Source organism: Homalodisca vitripennis, chromosome 4, assembly GCF_021130785.1.
Source record: "Homalodisca vitripennis isolate AUS2020 chromosome 4, UT_GWSS_2.1, whole genome shotgun sequence".
Lineage (NCBI taxonomy): Eukaryota > Metazoa > Arthropoda > Insecta > Hemiptera > Cicadellidae > Homalodisca > Homalodisca vitripennis.
In genome coordinates, this window is record NC_060210.1 from 163,068,941 (window position 1) to 163,081,013 (window position 12,073).

Genomic DNA, 12,073 nt, shown 5'->3' on the forward strand with positions numbered 1-12,073 from the left:
CTGTAACAAGTTTGTTTAGGTTATTTTACAGGGAACGTGCGCTGATTTTTCCTTATTTATTCTCAAATATTTAGGACATATAAACTATATTGCAAATGGTCTAAGTTGATATTTTCTGTAAGTAGTAAATTTAAATAATATTTTAACTTTATCCGTTTTAGAAGCTACTAGGCTTGAATAATTAAGCAAGCTTATAAGGCCCAATGGATTTCATTATTACTTATAAAGTTCTACAATACGATCTTGACAGTTACTTATAGATAACAAAAATAGATACTTGTCAAAACGTTTGTACACTTAAAATTCTAACTCTTGATGGGACCTCAAAATCTGTGGAAATTTCTTGTTTATATTTTAAAGACACTTGTAAGCCATTTGTAGGATTGTAATATCCAAAAGATTTGTTTGAAATCAGTTTATGAAAATCAAGTTGTTATAGAATATCACACAATCTACAGTACTACAGTAGAAAAAGTTTAAGTTGGTTTGGTACAAAGTCAATTGTACCTAAACACACATTTTGAAGAAATAAAGATTACATTTCAAATAAAGGTACACACTATTCAGAAGAAATTTAAACGTTCAGTTTCGTACCACATTTGACTAAAACAAGTGTAACTTGCGTATTCTTATGTACGTACTCGTGAATGATCGAACTTCTACAAAACAACAGGGTATAAGTAACAGGGGTTTTAATCTATTACACGTCTCATAATAATATTAGTTTAAAAGTTATATGATTCTATATCTTTATTTGTTTACTGAATTGTTTATAAAATGAAATTCTCGGGAATAATGTTATAAATAAAGATACATATAAAAAGACCCATGATGTAAATTGAAATAAAATATATTATATTAAAACTGTATTTCTCTTGTTTATTTCTTTTAGTAAGCTATCTGGGGGTTTCTACCAATATCCTGAAATATTTGAAAATATCTATTCATTTTTATAGTTTTATCTTTTAAAAACGGTATTGTCGCTTTGTTACGCTCACGACTGTTGCGCGATTTTTAGATGAAAGAATGAATGTAAGAAAAGTAAAAAATTGGTGTAAAACTGAAAAAAAAATTCAAAAATAAAAACAAATATTACTATTTGTCTCTAAATGTCTTGATTTTTAACTAATAATTTAGTGTACTTGTTATTTAGAACAAATGCCGTAAAGTGTATTATTATAATAAAGACATTAAACGTAGAATACAATAGGCTATAGTGGCGCAGCAGGTGCATGCCTGTTTGATGGGATAGAACAGCCTATCGACCGTCAGTAAAGTACAGGGTTCAAGTGTGCAGTGACTTTAATGACGTAATCTAGTGACATGACATGACGTGTATGTGTGGCGTAGTCATACAATAGGCTGTAGTGGCGCAGAAGGTGCATGTCTGTTTTGATGGAATAGAACAGCCTATCGACCGTCAGTAAAGTACAGGGTTCAAGTATGCAGTGACTTTAATGACGTAATCTAGTGACATGACATGACGTGTATGTGTGGCGTAGTCATACAATAGGCTGTAGTGGCGCAGAAGGTGCATGTCTGTTTGATGGAATAGAACAGCCTATCGACCGTCAGTAAAGTACAGGGTTCAAGTATGCAGTGACTTTAATGACGTAATCTAGTGACATGACGTGTATGTGTGGCGTAGTCATACAATAGGCTGTAGTGGCGCAGCAGGTGCATGTCTGTTTGATGGAATAGAACAGCCTATCGAACCGTCAGTAAAGTACAGGGTTCAAGTATGCAGTGACTTTAATGACGTAATCTAGTGACATGACGTGTATTGTGGCGTAGTCATACAATAGGCTGTAGTGGCGCATGCTGTTTGATGGAATAGAACAGCCTATCGACCGTCAGTAAAGTACAGGGTTCAAGTATGCAGTGACTTTAATGACGTAATCTAGTGACATGACGTGTATGTGTGGCGTAGTCATACAATAGGCTGTAGTGGCGCAGAAGGTGCATGCCTGTTTGATGGAATAGAACAGCCTATCGACCGTCAGTAAAGTACAGCATGCAGTGTATGAATGACATCTAGTGACTGATGACAGTGATGACGATCTAGTGACATGTACGTGTATGTGTGGCGTAGTCATACAATAGGCTGTAGTGGCGCAGCAGGTGCATGCCTGTTTGATGGGATAGAACAGCCTATCGACCGTCAGTAAAGTACAGGGTTCAAGTGTGCAGTGTGACTTTAATGACGTAATCTAGTGACATGACATGACGTGTATGTGTGGCGTAGTCATACAATAGGCTGTAGTGGCGCAGCAGGTGCATGCCTGTTTGATGGGATAGAACAGCCTATCGACCGTCAGTAAAGTACAGGGTTCAAGTGCGCAGTGACTTTAATGACGTAATCTAGTGACATGACATGACGTGTATGTGTGGCGTAGTCATACAATAGGCTGTAGTGGCGCAGCAGGTGCATGCCTGTTTGATGGGATAGAACAGCCTATCGACCGTCAGTAAAGTACAGGGTTCAGGTGTGCAGTGACATTAATGACGTAATCTAGTGACATGACAGGACGCGTGTGTATGTGTCGTGATGTCAGAATAGCGTGAGCTGGACACTTCGGCTGAGCTTCAATGTAATCAACCTTTGTCAGTGAAGGTCCAAAACACGTGGAAGGAGAGGGATTTCAATTATAAGAAGTTTTTTTATTGTTAAAACATATTGTACTAGTATTTATTGTACAGTTTAATGGAAGCCAAAAACATTTTTTTTTGTTATTGTTTATTACTCTTAGCCCATTCATGAATGTTTACTGATATACATTCACTGACAGGTTGGCCAAAATTAACGTATTTACACTGAATTAAAATATTACAAATGATATATTGATATACAAATTTAATGTAATACCTTAGAATAAATATTTCTTGATTTGTTATGTTATTACCTTTTGAATGTAGAGTTTAGCTCCATTTCACATTCGGCTTAGTACAACGTCTAATGTCTGATGGTGTCACATACTTGAATACTGGAAACTGAACTCAAAGTCCGTTTGTAGTGATTCAAAAATTCGCAGACGATCAAATCAAACTTAGTACGGTACATCGTTTCGACATCAGAAGCACCTAGATTACAAAAATTGCATCTATATGAAGAGACGTTCTCATTGTCTCATCAGGTGCACAATTGAGTGCACTACAATGTTTCAGACGCGATCCCACTCAATCTCACCTTAATTACCTTAATATAGGTATATTCTAAAGTAAAAAAGAGTCTAATCTAAATTCTAAGTCTAATCAGAATTATAGTATGCATACTCTATAATATAAATATATTTGATGATCCTGTTCAACAATGGTGGAATAATTGTTACCAATGTGATTTTTGTGAAAAAAAAAAAACACTTGCTGATAACACATGTACCTATTAAACTGTCAAGTTTGATTGATTACATCAGTGCCCGCACGATCTGCTAACATTTTTAAAACTATTTTCATTACAAACGACGCGTTGCTTCCTGTCTGAGTTGACAAATGGTTGCTGATGTAGAAAATTCAACCTCGTCACTGGGAAGCTTCAACCTCAACCCATTTTGTTATATTTTGATGAGAAATTAGTCAAGTCCGTCGAGTAATTTGATGGCAGTTGGTTGATCTTAGCGGTTGTTTGACCCAGACCCCCAACTGTGTTGCACTGTCCACTTGACTCTCTGTCGGGAAGTAACATTTCTCCAACTAAGATGTACAGACTGTTAACTGTAAGTGTTTATCACAATAGTACTGTACAAATATGGTAGGATTGCATGAGAAAGAAATCGATCATCAGCCGCACTTGTTTTGCTGGGAGTCGAAATAGTAGTTAAGGGATCGAATGGGACTAAAAATTCAAAAGTTAAATTTTTAGTAATCTTTTTTTTGTAGTATGATTACTACAACCAGCCATTCACGTAAAATAATTCAGCGTCATCTAATGAAATACCAACCCTTGGCTGAATACTGTTCAGTCTACAGTTGTTGGCTTACTATTGATGTATTTAACGGTTTGTTTATAAGGGTGTAAATTTTAAAATTTGACAATAATGTTGGTTTTGAATCCATTTGATATCATCATATTTCGACCTCTACCTAAAGTAACGGGTAGTATTTAAATATGTTTCTTGGAGGAAACTCCTCGATTTTACAAAAAAAAAAAAACTACGTTGAGTGCTTATACAATGCAAATTGGCGCTCGGCTCCCGGAATATTAAAACACTGACAACATAAAAGTTGGTGTATATACTATAGTACTGACGATATTCTCGAGCATCATTCATTTATGCCTTACTGCTTTTATATGGCTGCGATATCACATGGCTTCAATATCACACACTTCTCAGAATTGTGTTATTCCGCTACTTTGAGACCTTATTTTAGTTGAAAACTTTTTTTACGATGGTATGTTATTATATATTGAAAATGTAAGTATCTGGCAGTCTTATCTTATTATCTTACACTGTTTTATTACATATAGATAAATGTCCGTTCACAAGTTATAACACGAGTTCTAAATATGTATTTAATTTTTGCTCTATAACGTTTACAGATGACAATACAACTTCAACCTTTAAATTTTGAAAATAATTATATAAAGTCGAATGACAAGCCTATTCAAGTTTTACTACACTCATAATAAATTGTTCATAATTCGTATAAATTTTATGAGCCTAACAAATATACTATATTCAAAACCCTGAGTTTAATCACATAAGTGAAAATAGAATTGTGTAAACTGTCTAACGAGTTTGGTGCCTGGAGAAAAACATCAGTAGATACGAGAATACATACTTACTCTGTACTTTTGTAGTCGTCTCTAGCTAGCCTGTAAGGGCGTCGGTTTAGTCAATGTGCCTTCAAGGGAAGAGTCACGAGGTTAGTCACTCAGATAAGATATTTATGCCAGGTGCCAAGTAAAAATCACCTGTTGAGTAAAAGTTTTCAGGAATTTTTTGTCTTGAAACTTTTTACACTTTTAATACAAGAGACAGTGTTGTAAATGTTGAGATTGTAATATTAAATTTCGGCTTTGATTCAAAGAGTTGAAATTTATGCTGCTCCGGAAAAAGGCGTTTGTTTCTGGCGTGATATTTACATAGATTCAAATTTTAGGAGTTTAATCTATGCTCAGGGAGATTTGTCTTTATAACACGAAATCTTCAACTCACCATTGCCGGTGCAAATTACAGGACCACTTGAAGTATTTTTATTTTGTCTCTGGATAGTTACGATAAACGTGGATTCAATTTAAGAAAATGTAATGAAAATGGGGAAAGATGCTGATTTTCGTGAAAGATTCAATGTTAAGTATTCCCGGTTCCTTTGTCTTTTTGGTTTGTATTATTATCGAACATGAATAGGTCACTCTTTGGCAGCAAGTTAATAATATTAGAAAGAGCAAAAATCCCAGAATTATGCCTTGAGGAATCCCACTCTGAATCAATTCGACCTTTGAGCAATACATATGAATTTTTATTTTTTTTCTGTATACTGGACCTTCCACAATCTGAAATCGGTTTAATGTGATATATAGTGACGTAACTACTTATATTATTACAAGACAGGTTTTATAAAAAATATACGTAAAATAAATAATATATAAAACGTAAATACGTAAAAAAAATAAATAAAATTGTGTTATTTAACATTGCACACTAGAAGAAGTATAAGATCTTCGTGCAACTGATACGTTGTAAGTTCGTGGCATGATAGTACTGGTATGAGAGTAGTTTATGAAGTTCGTTCTTATGAGTTTTTTACATATCTCTCAATATATCAAGTATTCCGTCTAGTAATACTCTTAGTTACGTATTAAACAGTCATATACGTCACTACTTTGTTGAATTGGCTTTTCTGCTGACATCAAATAAATAAATACGAATAAATAAATATATTTACTTCTATAAGTTGTTCAAAACTCTGTTTGGATGGAGATTTAAAAATTAGCATCAACCATATTCCAAGACGATATCCGACGTTATCTTTTATAGTATAGGTATTCTAATTTGTGTGTCGTTGTTAACTAATAAAGTCGAACCGGACCTTTCAGAAACTTTGATTGGATTTGGAATGTTACGGTGTTTGATTGCCTTCAGTTGTGCTTACATAATCCCCAGTATGCTACCGGTTGACTGGAATGGAGACCGATGCGTCACACATCGTAAACAAGGCTGGTCTGTACAAGTACTGACCTGTTTGGAGTACAAAACTTCGAGTCACACCTCAATCTACTAATCGCAAGCTATCGTTCTCGGATTCTTCCCGCATAGTTAAGCCATATCAGGAGAAAATAAATATTCGTGGGTTTCTAATTGTATCTCTTATAGTTCGATAGTTTCTATTTTATGTATAATCCTATGATTAGATTTGTACAACTCGAGTATTAAACAAAAATAAGTTTGATGTTTGAGTTTGATACCTATGGAAAGTTTTATGGCGCTTAAAATGCCAAGGAAGATTGTACCTCTCACCCCTCACGATTCCATCCAGTTTTTGTTTTTCATATAAGGTCTAACTTTTTAAGTGTTGCTTGATGAAGCCTCGAGCTGTTTTGGACACACTATTGACAAACGTTGAATTTGTCGGGTGTAAGAGGAACGGTGAAGTATAAGGAGTATGATAATAGAATAAAACCAGTATGACACAACCAGTAGATAAAGCCTTTTAAACGTATCAAAAACATCGTGTAGCAATCATTCTACTTCAACTAATTAATGTGAAATTTGCAATACGTTGCTGGCGAAATTAAAAGTTAAACGGGCTGTCAACATCAATTGTACCGAATATGGTAGTAATTAGAGGAGGTTGGCAGCAATGGCGCAGTTCAACAGTTGTGCTTTACTCGCCATTACGATATTATGTAGACATAGTGTGGTTCCGAGTTGATTGAAATACAAGAAATAATATCGTACTTATACCTTTCGTGATGATTAAATTGTACCGCATTTATATGTAAACGTAATAGCACAACAGTTTTAAGTAAACGTTTCATTGCAGTTTTAATGATAAACAGACTAATGGAATGAATAAATTATTTACATACAAAAAATTTAATTGATATAATAACCATTATGTGAAATTAGGAACGATTCAGTACTTTATAACTAAGGAATTATAGATGTAATGACGTAGCTGCCCAAGGAGGTACATGTTTCTCTCGTTGTATTGAAGTAAAAAAAAAAACACATTCAGATTAAATGGTTCCTAAAACAGTGTAGTTTAAAGTAAAGTTGATGTTATGTAAAATTTAAAGTATATTACCTCGTAGATAGTCAGTTTTGGGACTTTGTGTCTAGGGAAAAACGAGTGGACCACAACTAGGGATGTTGTGGTCCCTACTGGTAGGGACGTCCCTTTTAATGAGTAGGGACGAATTTTCCACGATGTCTTAGTCGGGAAAGAGAATTCGGCGTAGCTAGTTAGACCCTATTAGGAGGGGAATCTTTAGATAAGAAGGAAACAATTCAGATTGAATATTTTAAGGTTTATATTATAGATTATCTTCTATTTCTCAAGAAATTGTTAACACATTTTCATTTTTGGCAAGTCACATCCCGGTATCATTTAAATATACTCAGTTCTATGAATATTGAGTTAAACAATCTATTGAACACCCTAACGAATTCTTTAACTTGTCTCGAACTCAAAAATATTAATTATTAAAATGTGTGACAAGATAAAACATAAAGTACGAGAACCTACATCAAGGTGATGTTTAAGAAAGGTAATTGTCCCCAATTATACAAATTGCGTACAACTATTATAATTATACACCCTTCAATTTGTTCCAAATATATCTATGATAGTAATTTCTGGGTTTATTTTGTGTTCCAAGCATATATAGATATTTGAAAATACTTAACATGGATAGGCTACTGCTTTTATACGATTTTCCAGATGTGAATATTGTGAAAATATTTCCTTAAGTAAATTGTCCTCCTATTAATTCACAATTTCTTGCTCAATCAATGAAATACTGTAGAATTGTGTTAATATTACATAAAACAAGGAGGGTGTACGCCACACCACGTATCACGTCCCAGGCTTCGATGAGTCTATAGTTAGGTTACATGTGTTTACAATTTAGTTTATTCAAAGATCTTGTTGCCATCATGGTTACCTATGAGACTAATGTAAAACTGTTCGATAACGCTCAACCAAATAGCAAAGAGTGAGAGTAGTTTTAAAATAGCTCACCATCATCAAATTCAAACATGCCTGTATATAAAGGCAAACGTACTGATAGAAATTTAATGTACACAGCCCCTTGAATGACAGACTTCGCTAACACTCAATCAATAAAAATCTGCTAATTGAAAACACCCACTCAGTAATATGTACTATACGATCAAAACCTCTTTATCAGTACCCCTGAACTTATTAACTATAGCCTATCTTAACACGATCAATATTGGCGTGATGTTTGCAGTGCTCCGTGGGAGAGTAGGCAAGCCAGCACAATCCGATGACATCTATAAAGATGGTTTTTGTTTACATCGTAATACATTTCTAGTAAACTTGTATAATAACAATAAAGTATTTTATCATTCTTGCAATATATACAAAAACAGTTTTATTATAGCCTTGGTTTATTCAATGTCTATGCTTGCAACTGGAAAAGTATTAACGAAATTTGTCTCCTGACGTTTTTGCAAAAAGAAGAACATGTAAGGAAGGCAGTGGTACAAAAGATTCGTAACATGTGTTTTATATACATCGTGGTAATATTATATTTTATGGATATTTTGTTTTGGTTACAAAATTGTAATATGAGTATTTATTATTTTCTTTTAACTGTTATGATTTAAATGTATGCATTATACATTACATTTATAATGAGCTTTATATTTAAATCCAATTATTAGGTAATGTCTGAAAAAGAGGGTTTAACGTACAAATCACTTCATAACGTATTTTATTTAACTGGTAGCTTACGTTGTCTTCAGTAACAACGGCGATAAAGTAGACAGTAGCGATTGTCGTGTCAGGTCGCTGCCTCACTCACGCACCAGTGATTTACAACTCTTACATATCGAACTCTTCATAAAAACTGACGATAAAAACACATTAGTTTAACACGTGAAAAATATCAAACTAAACAATTAAAATTATTTCTGATAGAAATTGGTATAGTACTGTTGTTTACAATGTAATATTTGGTACATTTGTTTAATTACTGTTATACAATTGTCACATATTTTAGTTTTTGTATCACTACGACGCAAAACATGATGGTACGGAATTACAAGTGACTCCGTAGAAATTGTTCAGCGCAAAACGTTTACTCCATCTGCGAGTCACCTACGTCTGGTTGAAATTTTGTAAACTGGATCCAAATCGGTATCAAATTTGTTGTGTAATTTTAATATCACATGTGTTTGAATCCTTGTTCCACAACTTTCAGCCCAGGCATCTATGTTACTCTACAAGTGTAAAGAGCCGTACTATGAATCTTTTTACACAGGGCTTAAAAGTGTATTATATTCTGGAGGCGAGAATAATAAATATACTAGTATTTTGAAGAAGTCTTGACATTTCTGAAAGGGACAATTCTTTTATGTACGTTATATGATTGGTTAAAAAATAGTTTTAACTAACAATAGTTTATGCTTTCACTGCAGTACGAATAATGCACTAATCCCATGGTCCATAACACTGCCGCGTCGAACATTCCTAATTTAGCAAATAACATTTCTGTTAAGCTAAACGAACGAAACTATTTTACCGTTGAGAATATAGCAGACCTATCGGGGATAATACTAACAAGAGTTCCACTAAACAATTACAAACTTGTCTCTCTGCAAGACGTAAAGGAGTATGTATAGAGTCTAGACATGTTAATAATTGTAATATTTTCAGTATTTGGTTTCACGCTGATCTTGGGAGCGTAGAGTTAATAATATCCCTTACCATTCCACTGAAGGACTCTAAGGCTACAGGCTACATGAGAATATGTGATTAAAACTGGAACAAATGTCTGGGACACATCACCGTTGTTAATGGACATTAGCCAATGACCAATAGTGTTAACGGACGTTCGAAATACAGTAGATGGTTCAATTTGCGATTCAACGTCCGTTGCAACTATTGAGATACCGATACAATGATGACACGCCAAAGCCAAACGGACGTCAATAACGTCGGAGTGTGTGCAGCTTTGTAGTGTGTGTGTGTGTGTGTGTGTGTGTGTGTGTGTGTGTGTGTGTGTGTGTGTGTGTGTGTGTGTGTGTGTGTGTGTGTGTGTGTGTGTGTGTGAGCGCGTGTGTGTGTGTTTGTGCAGCTCTGTAGTGGGCGTTCGTAAGCGTGCAACACCGTCAGGCGGAATCATCCAGATTTTATTTTAGAAATTGATTACACTGTTTATTAGTTTAATAATTAAATTCAATTACACAAATGTTGAGGAAGAATTCGATGTGTCTTTGGGTCATTTTAATACGGTAGTAGTACAGAGCGTTTCGATATTTTTTCATCGTTATATGTTACAAAATAATTTACACATACAGGGTGTAAATTAAGTCCTGATACGTCTGGATATATTCCAAACGGATTGAGATATCGAAGTACAACCTTCACCAAACTTATCAAAATACTTTTTGGACTTTACGAACGATAACAATCCCCCCTTTTAAAAGGGGAGTACGGGGAGGTAACTTTAAATTTTCAAATTGCAAAACATATCTTGTGACATTTTAAAGGTATATTTAATAGAAACGCAATGGCATGAATAAAACATCCTTATGACGTTCCTAGCAAAAGTTATGGGCAAATAACCCTCTTACATTGAAAAGATACCTAGAAAAATACACCAAACCAAAATCATGAAAGAACCAAAGAACCAAAACTATGCACACCAGAAACATTAGTACTACGTAAAGGGATACTACGTAAATCTGGGCACCTCAAAGTCTTACTAAAACATATAATCTCGTACACATTGTGTTGTAATTCGCAAGACATTGGCATTATCCCTATGGATTATTATTTTTTGGGTTATTTGCCCATAACTTTTACTAGAAACGGCGTAGAGGTGTTTTCTTAGTGACATTATGTTTCTATTAAATAGACCTTTAAAATTACATGTCACAAGATAGGGGCTGCAATTTGAAAATGTAGTCCCCCTGTATCCCCTTTTAAAAGGGAAGGGATATTTTATCGTTCAAACAAATCCAAAAGAGTATTTTAATAAGTATGGTGAAGTTTGTACATCGATATCTCAATCCGTTTTGAATTCATCCGGGCGTATCAGAACTTAATTAATTTACACCCTTGTATAACGAGGACTAATGTCCGAACCCCTATTATCCTTTCGAACCTTCCATCGTCATTAACAAACGTTAAACATATAATTCCTCACATTGTTAGAACGAACAAAAAATAATAACACTTATTACAAAAGTTGTATTACAGGCACTCTGTTGAGTTCCATAGGCAATGTTGGTGTCACAGAAAAATTTGTGAAATACGAGTACATCCTGTATTTTTATTCTGGATTTACAAGAAACATTCCATTTGAAGAATGTCTGTGCGTAGTATTATGAGAACTTTTTTATAAAAGGAAAGACCAATTTCCTTTTCAGCCTGATTTCCATGGGACACGGACCTGTGCAACAATAATATCTAAGATAGAGATTAAAAAAATGAAACGCTCACAGACAGTTGAACTCTGCTGTATTTCAAATCCAAAGTCTGAAATCTTAGACTGCTAGGCCATCGGCTCTTCAAAGTTCAATTTGTTTACTATAATTACAAAAACAATTAATAGTATACGTTACTGTAAACCCAATACAAATTATTTCTATAGGACACGGACCTGTGCAACGATAACATCTAAGATAGAGAACTGAGAAATGAGAAATTTTATTTCACACAAAAAACATTAAATATATAGATATTTGTACGAGTAAGTGAAATATGTTCCCAGCAAAGGCATATGCCTGTGTGCTGGGAACGAGCTCTAAAAGTCTACTAAACAAATATAGCAAATATAAAGTGTAAATAAAAATATAAGATAGCTGAATTAATTCTAAGAAACAAAAAATTAACTCTTGTAATCAATTTATGACTAGGTTTAACATAACTTAAATTA

The 12,073-nt window shown here is 34.2% G+C and overlaps 1 protein-coding gene across 7 annotated transcripts in view; it reads left to right on the plus strand.

The window, feature by feature from the left end:
• LOC124360498 (voltage-dependent calcium channel type A subunit alpha-1) overlaps positions 1 to 12,073 on the plus strand; it is a 344,248-nt gene that overhangs the window by 96,058 nt on the left and 236,117 nt on the right. The gene's annotated exons all lie outside the window — the stretch shown is intronic.